General features: G+C 41.0%; 1 protein-coding gene across 1 annotated transcript in view; it reads right to left on the minus strand.

Moving 5' to 3' along the window:
- Nucleotides 1–22233, minus strand: part of npm1b (nucleophosmin 1b) — a 210671-nt gene that overhangs the window by 135357 nt on the left and 53081 nt on the right. The window lies entirely within an intron of this gene.

Here is a 22233-nt window from a genome sequence, read left to right on the forward strand (position 1 = left end):
TTTAGTTTGACCAGGGACCCCCCTTTTCAAATCAGATGACCCGACAAGAGGCCCTGACCCCAAGGTTGGAGAAGTCACATCTACATGTGTCATCCCACAATTAGTCAGCAAATGTTTGCCGCATGGGAATTTTGCTTTTGTTGTGAAAACCTTGCAACTCCAATTGTGGTGATTTTTCATGTTTGAAATTCAACTGAAGGATTAAATGCTTCTCTATGGGTTGAAAAAAAATTGGACTAATGAAACTTTGAAAACCAATTTCAAAACCTAAAATTGCATGGAGGTGAAGTTGAAAACAAGGCCGTGCTTCTAAAACGTTGACATTTTGGAGACCCAAGGTTCTCACCTAACAGCGGCAATTTTCAAAGCGAACTAAGATTGAAGTTGTCATGGAAACCCCCCCCCCCGACATCTGAAACCTACAATATCCTCGGTACAGCAAAAGCACAAAGGCACGGTGAGAAGAATTTGTTTCCGCTTAAAGCCGTGCAATATGCAAAACGCGTCTGTGTTGCGTCTGTGTCTTTTCCCAAAGCAAAGGCACCGTCGTCTCTGAAAAGGTTCCATACATGAGGTAGCGAGGAGAATGCCACACAAGCTAAAAAAGACGAACTGGGGAGAGAAGAGAATACACTTTCTCCCTCCCTCTCCTTGCTCAGTGATCCAGCACGGTGAACACAAAAGCTACTGTGTGCCAGTGTGCCGAGGAATCCAACCAGTCGCCTCAATGAGAGAAAAGCCCGAAAAGTACTTCCCATAGAAAACATGAGCCTGTAAACAACATACCGGTTCAGAAATCAACAAGAGGCGGCTCATTCCGAAATGAGATATCTGCCATTTGGAGGGGGAAAAAAAAAAAAAACTTGTCTTCTAGTCTTACTGAATGAGCACAAAATACAAATAATGATTATCTTACAGCAATGGGGGGGTAAATGGTTTAAGACGGCAGCTTGATCAATATTGTACCCTGATGAAGGAGCTTGCTCCGAAACACGTAGGCCAATAAACATGATTGAAGGGATCAAGTTGCCGTCCTAAACCCCCCCCACCCCCCCACCCCCGCCTGAGTTCCCTTCAGCGGTCCTTTTTAAGAAAATGTTTTACTGTATGGCTGAAGCGCTAGCACCTCACTGCAATGATTATTTCACCTTTTTAAAAGATAATAGGTAACGTAAGTCCTTAGTTGACACTTGTACATGCTGGATCCTCTATGATTTAGCAATACTGGAGTGATGAACTTCAGTTAATGCAGATACCTGAAAGTATGACAGGTGTTTAACACAACAGAAATATAGTAAAAACTAGTGAAGTTGTCTCTGAAACAGCCTCTGAAACCTTCTCAAATCAAAGCAACCAATTTTTAAGGCTAGGGGTTAGGGAAGCAAAAATTCCCATAATCTCTTGTCTGGAGACTACAAGATGTTAGGAATAACTTCATTCCTATTACATCACTTTTTTCCCACAAAAATGAATTATTTTGGCAGCTATTTCATGCTGTGAGAAGCTTTCATAGTCTTTCATTTCCATATTCTGTTAAAAAACCATTGAAATGTTATTCGAAAATCACAGAACTAAACTGCAAATGCTGTCGATCCAGCCCCAGATCTCTTCCCGTAGGTCTTTGTGCACGCTGAGAACCACACGCAATCCATTTTAAATCCTCGGTGCTTTATACTGCTTTTAGAGGAGCATAATTCTTGCAGGCCGGTGTTTTTATCACCCAGTGTTTATCCTGGGAACACATCCTTGCTCAACAAATTTCACATAGGAGGAGGGGATGACATTTATCTTCATCAGAGGCAAATCTCTCCGCAGCTATGTGCCTTTTAACAGTACTTAACGCTTAAACCGAACATCTCAATGCAAGGGGGGGGGGGGGGGAAAGCACACACAAATGAAAATCAAATTATCTGCCAGCTAAGACCCGATGATGCGGTTCACAAGCGCCGCATTCATAGCGTTGACTCCTATCAACACCATTGCATGTTGCAGCATACGCCTTGTCAAGCTATGATGGGTGACATATGATTACACAAGCTTTTGCAAATATCACCGTAATAGTTAAGATTAGGCTCGCTACATGTTACGATGCACTTATTTCAATCTGGAGATTAGCCCGACAAATTAAGTGATGAAGTTGTTAGACACACAAATCTCGTTGTCACTGGGGAATTGATTTCCACGTAGAAATGATGATTGATAGCACAAGATTATTACAAATTATGCTACTTTTTTTAGAGGATAAGTTACAAAACACTTTCACAGATTGGATCTTCTGTATTTTAGAGATTATGAATGACGAAATGCAGGTAATGATTTTTTTCCCCCCCGAAATGGATATATGGGATTTTGGAGATGAGTGCTTCATATTCACTGAGCTCTTTTGAGTTTATTTTATTTTTCACCTGTAGCAACCGTCTCTTCTGTGTTTTATTTAGACCCGCATTCCAACTGGACTACATTTAGTGAAAGGTTTATCATACCTGTCATACTTTCAGAGCCGTTTCCCTCCCTTATGAAGCCTAATATGCTCAGTCACATTCTCAGGATGAGACCACACAGCTTATTATACAACAGATAGTTTCAGCCAAGCAATCTGATTGGTCGATGGTGCGTTCCAGCCGTGCCGATAATTCCCACAATGCATGGATAGCTGTACTTTATGAAAAGTGGAACTGGTTGCTATGATAACTCACGGTAACCAGGGAGCTAGTCATCAATCATTCTTTCTTGCTTGCTTTTTTTATTATCAATTATATAATTTGTGTATAATATTTTGAAGAAAAGGTACTTAGTCACATCACCGTACACAAAATCACGTTTAAGAACATTCTGTTGCATATTATTGCTGTAATATAGTATGCTCCAATTTCACTGGGACTGCCTGTAAATTTCAACACTCTGCACACCAATGTGCTTTTTCCACAGCACTACCATATTGTACACGTACTGCACTGTACTGCATGTTTTTCCATTATATTTTGTTCATGTTTCAGTACAGTTAGGGTATAGTGGAAGTGTGCAGATGTAGCACCCATATGCATCTGATACCAGCCTACTTTAAAAGGGTGCTGGCAGCAACGCACAGGGTCAGTGGCTTGTTACAACCGCCATTTTTAAATCCCCAGCTGGTGTAAACAAACAGAAGAAAAGTGGAAAGTCAGACAAAGTTGGCAAAGAGACAAAACACTGCAACAATTGAAAACAACAACAATAAAACACTGCAACAATTGAAAACAACAACAATAAAACACTGCAACAATTGAAAACAACAACAATAAAACACTGCAACAATTGAAAACAACAACAACAAAACACTGCAACAATTGGAAACATAAGAAATACAAGTGTTAATCACATTATGGGCCAATGAGAAAGTGCAGAATGATCTTAATTCCTCTGAAAAGACGATCAATATTATGTTGGCATTAACGTACGTTCAGACTACAAGCAACATGATCATCAAGTTACCATTTCATTTCCTACAGAGCTGAGCAAACGGAAATGTGTGGACGCTCAACAAGACCAATTACATAGATGCAATCGGAGTCTCTGGCCCCGCCCACAATCAGTCAGAATAGAGACCCATCAACCAGGTTCCTTGCAGTGTAAACGCCCTGTAACTGTTGCTGCTGCAGCTTCTAATGTTGGTGTGTTGTGATGCAATATTATTTCAAAAGAAAGATGTAATCCTAAGCAAAATACAAAAAAAACCAATATGTTCAAAATTGCAATGGAAAACCAAAGGTTATCGATCCTTTGCCAAACTTGTTTTTATTTTTAAGATCATCCCCACACTGTCTAATTTCTAAATGTTAATTAGATTCACGATGGATTTTGATGCAATGATTGTGTCATTCAAACGGATCTGGATCTAATGCCACAGAGTTAAGCCGTGACTTTTTCACATACCAATCTAGCAAGAGAAAGTTGAAGATCAGCTCGACAATGTGCCATTAATTTTGTATCACAGCGTTCTGCTTATCAAAATATTTTGCTCCGACTTTCATCAAAATACTTCAGTAACCTTGGAATCTGTCAAAACATTTTGGGTGCACCGAGTTTACCTGACGGCGGCCGATTCCATCAAAATAGATGTCTAAAATATTCCAACGTCACAGATTAGTGGGTGTTTTGTTAAACAAAGGCGGGTTTGATTCTGAGCAGAGCTCGGCACTCCACCTCCCAGGCATTACATAAAGCGTGAGCTTCGACTTGGCATGGGCCGCCTGTAGCGGGGCTTGATGAGAACATGGCTGAGCAATGCTAAACCTGTGACCCCACTTACACTTGTGCTCCTGCCCCTCCACCCCACCTCCCTCCCACTTTCTAAGCCTCTCCCTCTCTTTTTCTATCTTCCTCCATCTCTCCCCCTCTTTATCTCTCTCTTCCCTCCCTCTCTCTCTTTCTGTTTTTTCCTCTTAAACTGCTCTTGTGTTCAATTGTTTGTTTGATGTAAAGCTCGTTGTAACCTTGTTTTGGAAGAATGCTATATATAAAGCTCTTCATTATTATTAGTTATCAGTAATAGTAATGGTAGTAAATCAGTAGTAGTAGCAGCGGTAATGGTAGCAGTAGTAGTAATAGTAGTAGTACTAATATCAGTAGTTATAGTAGTGGTAGTCTTAGCAGCAGTAGCAGCAGCAGTAGTAGCAGCAGTAATAGTAGTAGTACTACTACTAGCAGCAGTAGTAGTAATACTAGCAGTAGTAGTTTTGGTACCAGCAGTACTACTAGTAGTAGCAGTTGTAGTGGTAGTAGTAGTAATAGCAGTAGTAGTAATAGTAGCAGTACTAGTAGTAATAGTGGTATCAGCAGTACTAATAGTAGGTAGTAGCAGCAGGAGTAGTAGTAGCATTAGTAGTAGTATTGCTATTATTATCATCATTATTATTGTTTCTATCTCTGTCTTCCTCTCTCTGCTGCTTGCTAAGACTTGCAGTCATTCAGCGCAGCTCCACTGGAGGAGCAGCGGGTAACAGCTTGTACCACGGAGAGCCGCGATACTGTGGCTCCAAATCTGGCTCGTGTCACTCTCTCTCTCTCTCTTACATCCTCTTACATCTTTCCTGTCACTCTCCGACGTATTTAATCACACATAACAAGACTGCTTTGCTTGCTGATGGCTAATCAAATCATATCAAAATATCATTGCTGTCGCCGGGCCTTTTGTCGTTTCAGAGTGATGACGCTCTCGTCCGCACTCTTTGCATACTTTTAGTGGAGCGTAGCCAAATGAAGTAGCTATAGTGAGTGATGTCATTTAATATTGTTTTCAATCACCCACGCACTTGTAAGCGCTACTCTAAACATGTAAAATACACATGTACTGTGCAGAGACGTGTGTTTACAGATCGGTAGTGACACAGGAAGGAGGACAGAAAAGAAAAACAAACTTGCACTGGTGTTCCAAGTGTCATACTGTATATCTAAGTATGATCTTGCATATGGAAATAAATGTGGAAAAGAATATTCTGGAAAATTTCCAGTGGAGCTTCTCAGTGGCCAATAGTGGAGGACTGTGGTTTTATTGGGCAGCTCCCAGGTGTGTGTGTGTGTGTGTGTGTGTGTGTGTGTGTGTGCGTGTGTGTGTGTGTGTGTTACCTTCTCTTCCTCTGCAACTACTCCTACTCCCATTGCTGCAAGGAAGAATGTTCTTAGGCAACTTGCCTTGTTAGTCAATCAGTCATGTAATCAATAAATCAGTCAATCAACCAACTGGCTGCTCTTAAGATTTTTTCAAGCATTAATAGTATACTCAACAGTGGAAGAAGCAAACTACAATCACTGGTACTGTAATTGAGTAGCTTTTTGTGTACATGTACTTTTAAAAATATATATATTTTTGAAATCAGCAATTATGCTTTTACTGTTTTGACTGGGCTACATTTTAAATCATGTTACATAGTACAAATGTCCTGTCAAACCAGGAAATGGCCAGTGTATGAATGATATAGTGATCTAAAACATCAATGGTAAACATCAGGTTTTGGTGTCAGTCCCTCAGAATCAAAGAGCAAGGGCTTCTTTCTAGACTCAATCGACCAGAATGCAATGCAGCCACAACACATGTTGCATTTTGGGCAAGGGGCACGACTCACTCACTTTTTCTCAACGCACTCTTTTGCTCTTACTATCACAATCGTTACTGGTTTCTCCACCTATACACATAAAACCAACAGCTGGATGCAACGCGTTCAGACACATTTTCTCGGGGGTGATGGGAAAGGCATTCTGGGAAATGTAGGAAATCACTAACTGAAGTAGAAGTAGAGGAGGCAGGTTGAGGGAAAGTGGGTTCACCAAAAAACTAAATTGCAACACTTCATCACAAAAGAACGTATTTTTTTTAATGAGCTACTTTTTTCTTTTACTTTGTATACTTTTGTACTCTTTCCACCCCTAAGTATACTCAAGCTCTATATGTTGCCCTGGTCTGCCCCCCCCCCCCCCCCCCCCCCACACACACACACACACACACCATACACCACACTGGAGAAACGTCCCACCTCAGACGGAGGCCTCAGCGCGGCGGCGGACCTCCCCGCCCTCCGCCCCGCTCAGTGACAGACCGATCATTGTCTCTCCACCTCTGTAGCCGCCGAGGATTCTTTGGGGATTGAATAAACGCAGGTGAGTTACTGCTTTGACAGCGAAGTGAAATATTCCTATATTGTATAAACATTACATCACCCTCCCTATAAGCTCTAACTGGCAATTGTCCACGAGTTATTATTTCCCTCCTGCGATGGAGGAACCCTATGCTTTGTCTCTGTGGTCTCAGCGTTTCCCCTTCCTGGGTCTTCGACTGGATGCAAAGGAGAGACATTCATGCAACTTTAGGAGTCTAGTAGTATAGGTAGACAGAGAGAAAGTCGCTTACTCACTCAATGATACATTTCACTTTTAACATTTAAAGAATAACAGAGCTGCCGTCGCACCTTGCTCTTCAGGCTGCAGCTTTAACTAGCTCTTTCCCAATATTTAATGTCATTTGTTAAATTCATCCGTTCAACATAAAGCAACATCCTCATACAGAGGTGCACCATGTTTTTAAAAAGTGCTCTCTTTATGTGTATTTTGTTTTAGTCATTTTACACAATATGGCTTTGCAGTTGGGTCACAGATCTCCTAGCAACGATCATTGAGGTCCGTGATGGAGAATTGGCTGTGCACGAATATAAAAACCAAGCTAGAAGAGAGATAGGCCTACCTGAAAAAGACTGTGGTGGTGTGGGTGTAGATTACTCAGTAACTTTATAAGTAAAAGTGAATTGTCTATTAAGGTAGATTTGTTTCCAAACAAACGGTTGCCTAACTAGCCAGCAGGCTAATTTAGCAGAGCAACCAATGTTAATATTTTATTACATGTGACTACTAGCTACTGCTTATGCTAGCTTCAACTGTATATGTTCAACCCGGTCTCACAGCAGTTCGTGAAATAGTTACGAAAATTTAATCCGAAAATTTAATCTATAGATTCGTGTACATGGACATGATTTTGCGATTTTTTTCGTGACACTCAGCACGACTTAAAAACAACCTTTTTTTTCGTGAAGTGAACACGACCTAAAAAACGTGCCTCCACCACGACCTGAATTACGTTCCTCCACCACGAATTTGAAAACGTAAGTTTAGGCAAATAAAACAACTTGGTTATGGTTAGAGAAATGGTTTGGTCATGGTTAAATAAGAAAAACGTTCGTTAAAAATTTAAATGTGGCTTACAGTTGAAATGTACTTTGAACACGCTGGGAATCGAACTCTGGTCGTTGGCATCAAAGGCAAACGTATACACCCATCCACCACCGTTTTATTTCAATGTCACACTACTTCCTGAGTCCAGACTGACAGAAAAAAAACGTGTTGCACTCACGAAAGATACTTCCAATTGAAATACATTAGTTTGAAAGTCGTGCTGAGTGTCACGAAAAAAATTGAAAAATCGTGTCCATGTACACGAATCAATAGATTAAATTTCGTGACTATTTCACGAACTTCCGTGAGACCGGGTTGATATGTTAGCTCGTGATCCCACAACACATAAATTAACCATGGTTTTTCAATTCTGTTGAGACGGTCAAGTTGTACGTTTAGAAACGCAATCAGCTGGTCTTCGCCAGAGCTGGAAACCTCCAATATGGCTGCCAGAGGGTGCGTTACGTCGCCCCTGAAAGCCTTTATTCTTCTGTACCTAGGACACCAGAACTTAGCCCACAGTTTAGCCTTTTGGAGGAGACATTTTGTAGATTGTAGATTGAGCTAAAGTAGATCTTCACATCAGTACTTTTAATTCTACTCAAGTAAAATTTCGGTATGTTGGTACTCTTTCCACCCCTGGTTACTCATTCACTGTCCCTGCCTGGATTTTCTGGGGATTCGAACCAGGAACCTTTAGGCTTCATCTCCCTTCTAAAGTCGATGAAGTGAATGAATCCTCAGTGGCGATGCCTACTATAGATACCACATTGGCCTGCTGGGGCCGATGACAGAGAAATAATATTATCGTGTACAGGATAAGCTCTGTTGAAGACCGAGAAATTTTCTTTTATGACCTCTTGGCACTCTCAAAACATTCCACTTATTTTGTCCCTCCTCCACTCGCCCATAAAATCTGATAAAATAACCAGACTTAAACACTTTGGAAGCGACTGGATGGAGTGATTCTATTTCTACTGCTGGTGAAAGTCAGATTTGCCCCCTTTTTTTTGTTCTTTGCGGGCTGAATGTAAACCATACTCTTATTGAGAACTTGTGTGGGAAAAGACAAGACACTGCAGAAGACCACATTCAAAACAAAAGGTCTCGAATCTCCTGTCTTGTCTTGGCAAATGACACAGCGAGACAAAGACATTTCTATAATATTTTCCTTCCCCAGACGGAAGGGGTTGACACAGAGACACATCTGCAATGCCTTTCTGACACTGTTAAGTGATACTTTTAACACTGTTATGGTTAAGCCTATATTTGGGCCAAGGAATCTGTGAGAAAGGATTTCAACACGCATTCTCATGATAGTTGGAGTTAGCTGGAGGAGAATACGGGACGTTGCCAGTTTCTGAAATTATGGATGTTTTACATGTATGGACATACAGTGCATGTGGGGTGCTATACATTGTAAATTTGGTACATGAAACCCATGAGTGGAAGTTAAAATACATAGCATCTATCTCAATGTTAAAGTTTTAACTTTATTTATCCCATATCTATCTACCTATCTATGACATGTTAGAGTACACTGACTACTTTTTTGTAGTAACTAGTTATTAAACACAATAGTTTTTCAATTCTTACCATCCATTATTTTTTTACTTTTTAAAATTCAATGCTGTTACCGTTATTGTTCTTAACTGTTGTTTCATTTTTGATAGGGCAAATGTTTTAAAAAGTAGAAAAAAAGTGAAAATCCTGCGGCATCTTGTGCAGACAACTTGCTGCTAACTGAAAAAATGCAATCTACATCTGCTTGACATAGCTAAGATGATGACTCACTAAGATGATAAGATGACTCACTGTCTTAAAAACAGAGTAATAGTCTTGCATCGCATTTTAAAACGATGATCGACAACATACTTGGCAGCGTAAAGCATATTGCTACGGCAGGCTTTTGAAGTAGGGAACGCAAAAGTACTGTCTGTCTGTCTGTCTGTCTGTCTATCTATCTATTAATCTATCTATCTAATCTATCTATCTATCTATTTTATCTATCTAATCTATCTATCTATATCCACAACAAACCTCAATATTCAAAACTGGATGTATTCACCATTTTCCTCACAATTTAATTGATTGTACTGGACTGAGCCGGTCTGGTTTCCCATCCATCACAGTCGCTGGATCAGCAGGAGCTGCTGTAATCTGATCAAAGATAATCTGGGGATAATCTGTGAGGTCGTACATCACGGCGGTATGAAAACAGTTTCAGTTAGTCTTGAAATCCTCCGACTCCTTGGCTGACAGTGAACACTGTGCAAACAAAAACCCTCCGACGGGCAATCCGTCACAATCTGTGCAACCTATACATGACAAAGCAACATCTACAAATTGCCTTTGAATTGCTTGTTGCGGGTGAAATCCCAGCTTCAGGGGAGAGTTTTTCTCCCTCTCTCTTTCGCGAAGCAATGAATCATTAAAATGTGACAAATACGGTTTGACATTGCTTTTTGGGGCTGATTAATGAGTGCAGCTATAGTCGCGGTGGAAAGTCCCTCGCAGACAGGTTTGAAGGTTGCCGTTAAGCGCTGTAGCTGTGAAGAAAAGCCTCTTCATGTGTGTTCTGGCGTTGAACAGAGGTTGGCTGGGTGAAATGCAATCAGGCTTTTCCCCTCATGTGAACCTTAAACTTCACTTTAAAGCTTGCTGCTGTCTCTTTGACAGCTTCAACTCTGTGCCTGCAGTATCAATAAAATATTCAATTAATCATTCATATGATCCTACCTCTAGTAGTAGCAGCAGTAGTAGTGATAGTAGTAGAAGTAAGAGTAATAGAAGTGGAGGTAGTAGTAGTAGTAGCAGCAGTTGTAGTAGTGTGGTAGTAGTGTAGCAGTAGTGGCAGTAGTAGTAGCAGTAATAGTAGCAGTTGTAGTGCTACTAGTAGTAGTAGTGTTAGTAGTAGTTGTAGCTGTAGCAGTAGTAGTAGCAGTAGGAGTAGTAGTAGTTGTAGGAGTAGTAGTAGTAACCTTATAATAGTAGTTTCAGTAGTAGTAGTTGTAGCAGTAGTAGTAGTAACCGTATAATAGTAGTTGCAGTAGTAGTAACAGTAGTAGTAGGAGTGGTAGTAATAGTAGTGATAGCAGTAGTAGTTACAGTAATGGTAGTAGTAGTCGTAATAGTAGAACTGCTGGTAGTAGTAGTAGTAACAGTAGTGTTAGTAGTACCACTAGTAGTAGTAAGTAATAATAGTGGAACTGCTGGTAGCAGTAGTAGTATTTACAGTGGTAGTAGTAGAGGTAGTAATAGTAGTGGTAGTGGTACCATTAGCAGTAGTAATAATATAACCTGGTGGTGGTAACAGTAGTAGTATTTACAGTGGTAGTTGTATTTACAGTGGTAGTAGTAGTAGTAGTATTTATAGTAGTAGTAATAATATTTTTAGTGATAGTGCCTCCTGGGAATCCACACTGAGAGGAAAGGTCAAGTCCTCTGTGTTCATTCCTGAGCCTCACCACACACAAACCACAGAGAGGCAGAAGCAGGGCAGTGGAACATGAAGTCAACATCTTTAATTGTAAACAGTAGCAGTGTTTCTGGTGATGACAGCTGTGGTCGAAGCTGTACAGGAACAATCTCTTCATATTCACTGAACTCTCACCGGTTTATTTTATTTTTCACCTGTAGCAACATGCTCTTCTGTGTTTTATTTAGACCCACATTCCAACTGGACTACATTTAGTGAAAGGTTTATCATACCTGTCATACTTTCAGAGCCGTTTCCCTCCCTTATGAAGCCTAATATGCTCAGTCACATTCTCAGGATGAGACCACACAGCTTATTATACAACAGACAGTTTCTGCCAAGCAATCTGATTGGTCAACGGCGCGTTCCAGCCGTGCCGATAATTCTCACAATGCATGACTATCTGTGCTTTATCAAAAAATGGAATTGGTTGCTATGCCAACTCACAGTAATAACAGAACTTGTCGTCAATCTTTCTCCAGATTTGTATTCCTTTGTATGTAGACAGCTTTTAAGAAAACATGCAATATTCTTGGGAAAACATACCTGGCTGCATTATTGTTGCACCTATAACACAGAAAAGAACATTTTCTTGGGTATTTTTGTTATGATAAAGTGTGTGTTTATTTCTGGTGCCGGCAGCCATGACTAGGGTTGGATTTTTGGAGGCCAATACAGATACCAATATTTTTATACTTAAGTCACAGCACATATTTTGTGCCAATATTCCATTAGCCTTTCATGCAAAAAAAATTACAAGTATTCAGTGTTTACCCACAGAATTTATTATTGTAGGAAAAGCCTCTGAAACAGCATTTAGGCCGTCATGGGACACTAAAACTCTCCATTAAATGATGAAATTGCACTTATTCACTGATGGTGGAAACACTGAGATACATTAGGCCTTTAAATGAGCAATTAATTTACAAAAAACTTTATTGAGCAAGTAAATGAATACATAAAATGCGCAAAGAAATTTTTCAAAATCAGGTAAATATCGGCTCAATGTATCCGTCTAACCCTTCCCATGATCCGCGGGCTGCACCCATGAAAAAATAAACTTGAAATGCTTCATGAGATTCCATTCCAGACAGAGTTACACATCAGTAAAAAATGAAAACCTTTGGTGTCGTAAATAAAATGTTCTCACAACGTTGCTGCAACAGCCGTGATGGAGCACAGAGCCCGGCACGGTGTGTGTAGGATGATGCCATCTTTGATTTCAGGCCCTCAGAAAGGCAGTGTAGTGTTATCGAAGTTACTATTGGGAGATATTCATCAAATTTGTGTGAATGGTTGTAGCTGCCATGCATGGAGAATTGGAAGAACTCAAACCAAGTTCAAAATTGAATGCGACAACCTCACCCTTAATATTCTGCTGTGGAAAAAAAGTTTACACATGGTCCTTTATGTGTTGAGTGAGTTTGACACTTGGGTTAGTGTTAGAAACCTGTTAAACCCCCACTGTATTTACTCCACCTGGGCATCAATAGTAAGCATTCTTTTCTTCCTTCTTGAGAAACTCATATTTTTGCAGATACATGGTTTGGTAATAATAATGCTTTCAGAATTGCAGCAGCATTGTTTGGGAATTTCCCTGAAGAGGCTTAATATTGTGATACAGAATATTATTAAGCCACAAGATTGCGTGGAAGGCTTTGGAAGGCTTTGGGATAGGTAGAGTCAATTTGTCAGATGATTCAGCTGTTACAATAATAAACATTGACATTCCTTTCTTTATCTTGCTATCTAGAGTTTCACACAGCCTGCCAAGATGATCACAGCCTTTTTTTTTCTATGTGTGATATACTGTATATATACGATTATACACTGAAATATTTGTTACATTGTTATTGTCAGGGTGTTACTGGCCTTACTGTTGGTTGTTTGTAATCTTCTGGCAATCGAAGAGGGAATGTGAGCTCTGGATAATCTGGAAAATCATTGCAATATCCTGGAGTTAGTGGGTTTTGTTTTTTTAGAATCAATTTGATAACCGATCAATTTTTAAGTTAGTGTTTTTTCACAGATCACACACACATCACAGACCCTTTCCGTAATTACGCAGCTCTAAGTGGGAAGTCTTCCTCCGTCTGCAGACTTCTCATGCATCAAAGAGGCTTGTACAGCAGGATGAGGTTAATACAGCCGGGCAGACGCACATGCATCTATTCTCACATTGTGTTCAGATACTTTGCTCTGCTAAGGCTTCATGCTTAAAGCTGAACTAGACAAGATTTGTATGTAAAAAAATACACTTCTTATCAGTCTAAATCAAAAAGTAGGGCTGCAATCGAGAGGAGCATTCCATCCCCACTTAACTGAGACACCATAGATTCACTCAATTTACCCCTATTTATATTTTGGTGTCACATATGGACACTTCTCAGCTCAGAAAGTGACGAATCAAAACTTAACAGCGAATTACAAACTGTCTCCGTCCAGAGAAAGCTGGACTTTACCGACGTTAGATCTTTTCCTCTCTCGTCTCTTCGGTTTCTTCTGGTATAAAGCATCACAGACCGGTAAACATGAGCGTCCTGTGTGCAGTTTACTGACACCGCACGTTACAGGATTTCTGGGTTTTGATGTCCACATAATTCAATCAGTTACCTCTCGCTGCCATTTGGGACCGCCAGTGTGCAAATTTGCTTGGTGCAGCTGTAAAAAAAAACCAGACTACGATTGATTTTCAAACAACTTTTCACCCAGCGCTGATTGTAGAGGATTAATAACAGTTTTCATGCTGTTGCCTCCTCTGTTCACTCAAGGCCTTCCAGCGCTCCCCCAGTCGTGGCGGAGTGCTATTGGCAGTTTGTCTTGTTGTGATCGGCGGTGTTGATACGTTTCATTAAGAGGTAACTCTAGCTTCTCGTATCTCTGCTTCACCTTCACAGAGTCTCCTGTGAGTGTGCAGGAACACAAAGGCTGCAGGCTCCTTTGTGGGGTACACTTAGGCCCGGTTCAGTTTACTGTAAACACATTGGCAGGGGCATCGCGGAGGTCACGTGTGTGTGTGTGTGTGTGTGTGTGTGTGTGTGTGTGTGTGTGTGTGGAGGCTTTTGTAAAGGTGCTTTCACGGCATTAAGTTGCAATTGGTGATGGAGACTGGGAAGATGGAGACAATGCACACTTCTCTTGGTAAAACTGGATAGGAAGAAGAGGAGGAGGAATTCAGACCTGGGATTTTTTCTTTAACTCCAAACAAACATTGTGCTTTATGTAGTGAGTGGTAGGGTTTGACCGATATGGGTTTTTGAAGGCCGATACTGATACAGATATTTTTGTATTGAAGTTGCCAATAGCCAATACAAAATGTTGAGCCAACTTTTGCCCCCAGTTTCATGGAGCAGATCCAGCCTAAAACAGGGCATAGCATACTGTACTTAACCCATATCAAACACACTTCTGAAACTTATTTTGTATATTTATCTTCAAATTTGAAATGAAAGTTTATAGTTTCAAATAGATAGAATGGTGTTTGGTGTGTAGATCTATGAAAGGAGAATTATTTTGGAATTTCCCTGAAGGGGAAAACTTATCCCAAATATACGCATTGTAGCACACACACACACACACACACACACACACACACAAAAGGTGTGTGAATACTGCTACACTTTTTGAGTGACTTCCCTATGAGACGGTGGCTTTATAATGCTGTGGTGTTTTTATTATGTAGCCCATTCTAATAGAGAAATACTCACTGGATTCATTTGAGGAAAATATTGATACTGTGTGTGTTTCAAACAGAATTGTCTAATCTGACTATACACATAAATTGTGAACTTGTTATATGTGAACTAGACATGCTTTCTGAAAGTTAGAGAAACAGATGCAGTGGGTAATGGAGAGGTAACATCATATGATCTGGTCTCATACAAGCTTCAGAGTGCTTTGCCTTTCACAGAGAGACTGTTGTAAGTTTTGTTCCTGTAGTATTTGCAGATTTTGTTCTCATGTAACCTTGTTTAGTCATTTTAAAACCACCTCATACTGTGTGGTACTCTGTTTTGAAAAGTATAATGGTATTAGCAGTAGTAGTAGAATTAGTAGTAGCACTGTTATAATTTTTATTTAACAAAGTGTGCTTTGGCAGTGACCCCAGATGCCATAGGAGTATAAAGAGCAGGTATAGGTTAATTGTTGGCTGACTGGTTAGTTAGCAGGCGTTCACCTTAGGGAAGATTTGTTTGGTGTCTGCCATTTGTCACCTTGACCCTCAGCCGTTGTTCAAACACTAGTGGTGGTCTATGAAGAACGGGCTCAGATGAGCCTCTGTGTGTGTGTGTGTGTGTGTGTGTGCTTTTTCCTACACAGGGGTCAGCCAGTCAACTAGGTGCTGAGGGAACAATTTTTCAGAGACTTTGATTTGCCCATGAGTAAGTTGGCAGGTATGCTTTCAAAGTCCAGTAGTCTGCGGTCCCAGCAGACCACCACAAAGGAGCTAATCCCCTCTATCGCAGCCAGCGCAAACACATTAGCCACACAACATCAACACCGCACTCAAGAGCCCCATTGACAAATCCACTCAGCTTTCTCAATGAAACCCAGAGGGTGAGCCACGCTGTTATTTTCCCAGTGCAGCTGGGATTTCAAATGCGGTTAAGAATGGTTAAAGCTGCAATATGCAACTTTTTACATATTAAAATAACATTAAATAAAATGGATCCTTTATACATCATCAATCTGTGTCTGTCTGCCATCCTGTGTTTAGATTTCCAAATCCCCCCGTTTGTCTGAAATTGGCTTTTCAATGATGTTCAGGACAAAAGCTGCATATTGTAGTTTTAACTAATGGTGCTGTTTGCAATTTACTATTGAAATAGTATTAAATTCTGTTATAGATTTTGGGACACCTTTAGATAATTTTATTGTAGAGCATTGCTAGAATGTGATGTGTGTACATAATTATGTATGTGTATGCATGTTCTGTGTGTATCTGTGGTTTTGTGTTTGTTTATGTAAACTCCTGGGAAGCAGAGGGACAACAGCGCAGCCTATCAGAACCACAGTTGTTGTGCATTCACCCTGCAAGCAACTAGAGAAAACTGTCACTGGAAGACTGCAGTCATCTCATTTGCTTGTTTGTCGGTGCATTAAAGTTGTCCGTGAAAATTTGGGAGACATTTCCCACCAGCAGCCAATCACGTACGAGTGCTGCTATACGTCCCGCCTATCGCTGCGACACCATTGGCACTACACCTAGCAATCAGCCTGCCGAAGTCAGGCCATTGAAAAGTAGAACGGCGATGTGGTTGCTAGCGGTGTGAACGCAGAATTAGTGTCGACCTCTTGAAAGGCCGTCATCCCATGCACAATGGGGAGTGGGCAGCGGGCCCTTGGGCCCCCGTGAAGGCTGCGGGCTCCGAGTGAGAGCCCCGTGGACTCCCAGCTGTTCTATGCAACATGCTGAACAGTAGGGGGTCGCCCTGTGTTTGTTTAAAACTAACAGGAGTCCCATTAAAGCCCTGACTCCCCTCATTTAGGACTGCCATGGGGACACAAAGGACAGCCCTGGGAAGCGGCACGTTGCAAGGGACACCAATTATCGAGGCGAGGACACAGGCCAGCTTGTTCGTGCTCAGGGACATGTCAACTCGTTGGACGACCCCCTCCGTCAAACCCATTGACCAGAGCGCACGGAGAGGCATCTTAATTGGTGTTGGGCAAACAGATTTTGTCACAAAGTTGCAAAGGAAGCTAAGTAGCTGAATGTTCACATTGTCCAACCCCTGACCTGAGCTTCGGGGGCCATTCCGAGACATCATTATGCTCCATTACTTTGAGTAATCGTCTCAGACTCGTCCTTTACCGCAGCGGGGAATCCAGGACAGCAATTAAAAGCAATATTCTGGCAATAATGACGGCGTAAATAAAAAGTGAGCCCTTTTCTCTGTGTACAATGATATGATAGTGGCGAGGGGTAAGATTTGGCAGAGAAAATAGCTGGTAGGGTCTTTGGGGCGCACCAAGTCCAGGTTTTTGTCGAGGGTTTCCGTCTCTGTGTTTGGGCCTCCTCTTCTTTGCCCCAACCTGTCCCCCCTCCCCCTTCAACTCTATCCCCTTGCCGGACCCCCAGAGCCCCCGCACTTCCCTCCCTCTCTGTCTCTTTCATTCTGTTTTAAAAGGGGGATTTTGTTAGGGGGAATCACTTGACATCATTAGTTTTGGAGAGCGGCCACCATGGCAGGGTTGCTTGTCTTGGCTTATGAAAACATATGTCAGATTAGCAGTGGAGGACCTGTGTTTCGACCTCAGGTGAAAGGTCCGGGGTTTTTCTTTTGCTTTTGTTTCCCTGGGCTTGGTGGCTACTGTTCTCTCTCTCTCTCTCTCTCTCGCTCTCTCTCGTCCTCTTCCCCTCCCTCCCACCAGATCTCCGGCCAGTGCGCCTACGTTAAACAGTATTTGCAAATCATTTTTAGCGTTTGTTTTCACCTGATTGGAGTACTAGATGGGTGGAGTTTGGCACTAAGGACAATACAGTCGTCTCTTGTCCGCCATCTTGCTCAAGGCTGGCTGTAATGAGGCAAGGCGGTGCTTTGATGGACTTCAATGAGGTTTAGTTTGAGCTTTCACCTTTGGGCTTCTAGTGGCTTCTGGCTCCTCTCTACCTCTCTGACTTTTCTGAGGCAAAGGAGACTCCGGGGACATTTGCCTTTCCTCTTTGCATTTTAGTGCATGTGGAATAAAGGGTCTGATGGACAAATACCGATCCTTTTTTGTCTTAGATACAAACTGAGGTTTGCGTCAGGCTCAAATCTCTTGACTTGCAATGCCCTTGGCATTCAAAGTTGGCTAATGATTGCTAGAGTGTTTAGAATACCTCGAAGTCCATTGGTAAACTTTTCTACGTTTGACAACTTTTCTGACATAATCTGATATGCATTGATATGGTAAACCCAGCCCATCTGGTGCTCCAAGTAGATTAAAACTAACATCAAGAAGTTTTAGCGATTATTATTTGACCTCGGACTGGTCGTCAGTCTTGGGAGCCTAGACTCTCGAAATTTCGTGAACTGAGCACAATGTCTTAAAATGCACATAAGGTGTTCCATGTCAGGAAAAGTGAGAGAAATAACGTTTCCCGCCATGAAAGGATTACATGAAGGAGACTCGGTGAGAAACAGAAAGTAGTTTGACATTGAAATACGGCGGTCAGTGGACAGTAAGGGTGTGGATCAGGGTGGTGGACAGACAGATACATTTACCTTCAACTCTCATGCAAAGACGTTTTCTACTGTGAGTGAAGTTTTCATTTTTAGCTAAAGTGCACTTCTGCTCCAGTTGTGTCCGCCTCAACTCTTCACACTCAGCAGGAAAATAAAAAGATGACAAAGGACATCGTTGAAAGTCTGTGTAGTCGAGCAAAGTCGCGATCTCCCCAAGTGCTCAGACATGGTTGATCTTATTAATTTATTCAGTTTATTCACCTGGATTGGTTGTTATTTATTGTTCATTGTAAAATGCCTGCAGGTCAGACTTTGTCCTGAAGTCTATCAGCTCTTACAGGATGAATATTGTGTAGATGAGACCTTTTGAGGGCCTGGAAGTGTCTGCCATCATCTTGCTGATTCTTTCTTTTTTGCACATTTTTTAGCATGATTTTACCACTTTACTGTGTAAATTATTCTGTTCAATAATGTTTTGCTTTACTTTTTATTCTATTTAAGCGTTTCTTACCCTTTTAAACAGTTTATGTTTATGTCTTGTTTTATATCTCAACTGTTTTTATAACCTTAGTATGATCTATTTTTAATTACTCTGAAGCATTGAAGCAAGGTTGATTGATTTATTGATTGGTTGGTTGATTAATTTGGTATACTAAGTAGTGTAAAACAAACTAAGAATAATTTTCCAATACTATTTGATCTCTCTGTCTCACACACACACACGTACACACGCACACACACACACACACACGCACACACACACACACACACACATACACACACACCAAACCTTATACCTTGTTGTCATTGCTCATCTGTTTGATGCTATTTCGCAAATAAAATAGTAAAAAAAAGTTCATCTACTGTTTTGAAAGATTTATGACAGCCCAGTGGTTATGAAAATAACCACAGATCACACATGAATGAAAATAAACAAACTGGGAATTAAAGAAGATGATGAGATGAAGGGAACGATAATGAGAGAGCAGACAGACCAGCTGAACTACGATAATTTAGCTTGCTAATAAAATCATAGCTTAAAGACACACCAGTGTCATCAGTTATCTCTAAACAAATATACTTAGATTAGACAAAATCAAAACAGGCTCTCCATGTGTCACTAACAGACCCGGGCCAAATAGCATTTGTAAATGATTCATAGCATTTGTTTTAACCTGCATGGAGTTCCAGATGGGTGGAGTTTACTGGATCAGGACTGTTCAGATGTCAGGTAAGTTGTCAGCAAAGCAAACTAATTTGACTTTCCAGTGATTGTCCAAACCTTCTGGCACTAATTCTGACACTTAAGTAATAAACCGTATGGATCTGGCACCTGGGTAGGCTACAACAAACCATGAAAATAATTTGCAAATACTATCTGGCCTAGGTCTGACCATAGATAATGAAAAGGATAAAAATAGTTGTAATGCATCTATTCTATGAAATCATTTAATGTCCTGATGATTCTGTAGCTGGAAAAAGGCATCACAACTTAAAAATTTGGCCTTGATAGAATCAAGGGGCTTTTGCCCATTGGTGGGAAAATGCTGATTAATTGTGTCGTAGCCCTGTGAGAAAGTACGCCCAGCGCAAAGCACTAATTACGGGCCCTGCCTGCCCGAGAGAAAAAGGGGGCAAAACTCTCAACAAAGGCTCATCTCATATCTCAAGACAATGAGGAGCCAAAAGAATAGGAGAAAGGAGAAGTTAATGAGCTGTGTCACCTGGCATCTGTTGATGCTGGGACCAGGGCTGACTGGGGTGTGTGTGTACATGTGTGTGTGCATGTGTGTGTGTTTGAGAGAGAGAGTTTGTATGTATGCGTACATGTGTTCACGGTAGTTGATGTACCCACCCTCCTTTTCCCTCCTGCGACGGTTACTCAGCTGGCAGGAAGAGGGTGCAGGTAGCAGCGGCGTTAAAAAGTGACACCCATCGGTGCTGTGCCGATTTTTGGCACTGAAATCAACTTTAAAGTAGTAATCTACTTATCTAACCTTGTTTTTACCTAATTTTGTCTCATTGCTGCGGTGTTTCTGCACTGCACTTCCCAGAGATCACCTGTCAATCAAACAGCGTGTCCAGTACTGACGTCTTTTTCCTTGGATTTTCTGTCGATGAAGTTTGAGTTTCTGTAGAAATGGAGAGCTTGAAGAAAAAGAAATAGAGCTGCACCTGCCTGTTGTTGTGGAGGGACGAATTCACTGAAAGTCTCACTGAAAGTTTTAAAGTTAAACGGTTTGCCTTGTGCAAAGTTTGTCAAGTTGATTACTGTGTGGAGCATGGCAGTAGAAATGATGTCAACTGACTTTTATATACATTTTTTTTTTTTGTATTTTTTATACATAAAAAGTACCAGAATATAGGAAATAAGGTTTCTTATTCGCTTTTGAAAACTACTAGTTCTGCCACTGCTGCTACTATTACTACTACTACTACTGCTGCTGCTAGCTAGTAGTAGTCATGTGTGTGTGTGTGTGTAGAATCACTTTAAGTAGACCATAGCAGCATCAATTAACCCATTAGATCCTGTTTAGCTCGGTCAGTAGAGCAAGGCGCTGGGGATGTTGGTACTCCCGGTCCCGGTAGAGTCAAACCCAACACTATCATTACAGTAAGCATCTGTAAACAGGCATATATAATTAAGACGTGAAGTTCATCATCAATCATCATGCATTTATTCAACCTTTATTCGCTGAGATTAAAAATAAATTTTTTAAGAGGGACTTGAAATAACATGGGATTAGATTTCGTGCTGCACCTATTGCCCTTTTTTTTTCAAAACACGACATCAGACCGGCTTACGAGGAGAATAGAGGAGGTCTGGCTTTCGAGAAACTGTATATACAGTAAGCACATTTGTAATCCTGTAAAAACACTGCTCAGCCATGTGTTCAAAAATACTTTGGGAATCACAGAGTGTTTGCCCTGTGGATTTCACAGTCATAAAAAGCGACCAGTCAACTGTGGTTTAGCATTTAACATCAGTTAGATGGGCGGTAGCTCAGTGTTTTGACAGTAAATGACGTGACGTGAAACTACAGTTAATGGCACTAGCTATATTATAGCTTGAATTCTATTATGTTTGGCTTTGGAGTTTTGTTTTTCACTGACCTGAGGGACAATTTAAGTAATATTCAGAGAGACAAAAGTTGTTTTACGTCTCGAATAGTACAAATTTCTGTTGACAGGGCTAATTGTTAAGTGTGTGGTTGCGGATCTCCAGGCCAAAGAAGCACTTTTGGTTGTTCCACTAAAATTTGTTTAACTTCTTCAGAACCACAAAGTTTTTCTCTACATTGACTGCGTTTTAAGGTCATACTGTATCCAATACGCACGGTTTCAGTGTGCTGAGATTTCTAATAATAGAATATAAACTACTTGGCAAGGAGGACTGCATTTAAAGATTCCACCTCCTTTGAAAAGGGGTCGGGCTTTGCAAAAAGGGAATTCTATGTTTCATTTTGAAGTTATTGGTCCAGTTCCAAGACCATCTAGCCTCCAATGATCAAAGGTTGAGTCAGAGAAAAGCCTAGCGGGAGGCTTATGCAAAAATGTCTTCTCCTTATTGCGAATCGGGCGACACATTTGAAACCATCGGCGCTCGTTTAAATGTCAATATACCCAGATGCAGTTCGGCTGTGCTTGGTCAAGTTTGAAGTATGTGGACGGAAAAAAGAAAGCTTCTTGCTTGCATAAATAGAATTTGGAGGGTTTCGAAAGTTGCATTGATTGAATTCCTCTACTATATACAACGCTGATTCCAACTCCCATGTAAAAAGCCAGTGTGTCAGGCCAAGTCTTCGACAACAAGCGAGTATCTTAAGGCAGTGATGCAAAGAGCAACTTTTTGGGCAACTTACATGGGCAACGGTGCCCAAAGAT

This window comes from Centroberyx gerrardi, chromosome 16 (genome assembly GCF_048128805.1).
Source record: "Centroberyx gerrardi isolate f3 chromosome 16, fCenGer3.hap1.cur.20231027, whole genome shotgun sequence".
NCBI lineage: Eukaryota > Metazoa > Chordata > Actinopteri > Beryciformes > Berycidae > Centroberyx > Centroberyx gerrardi.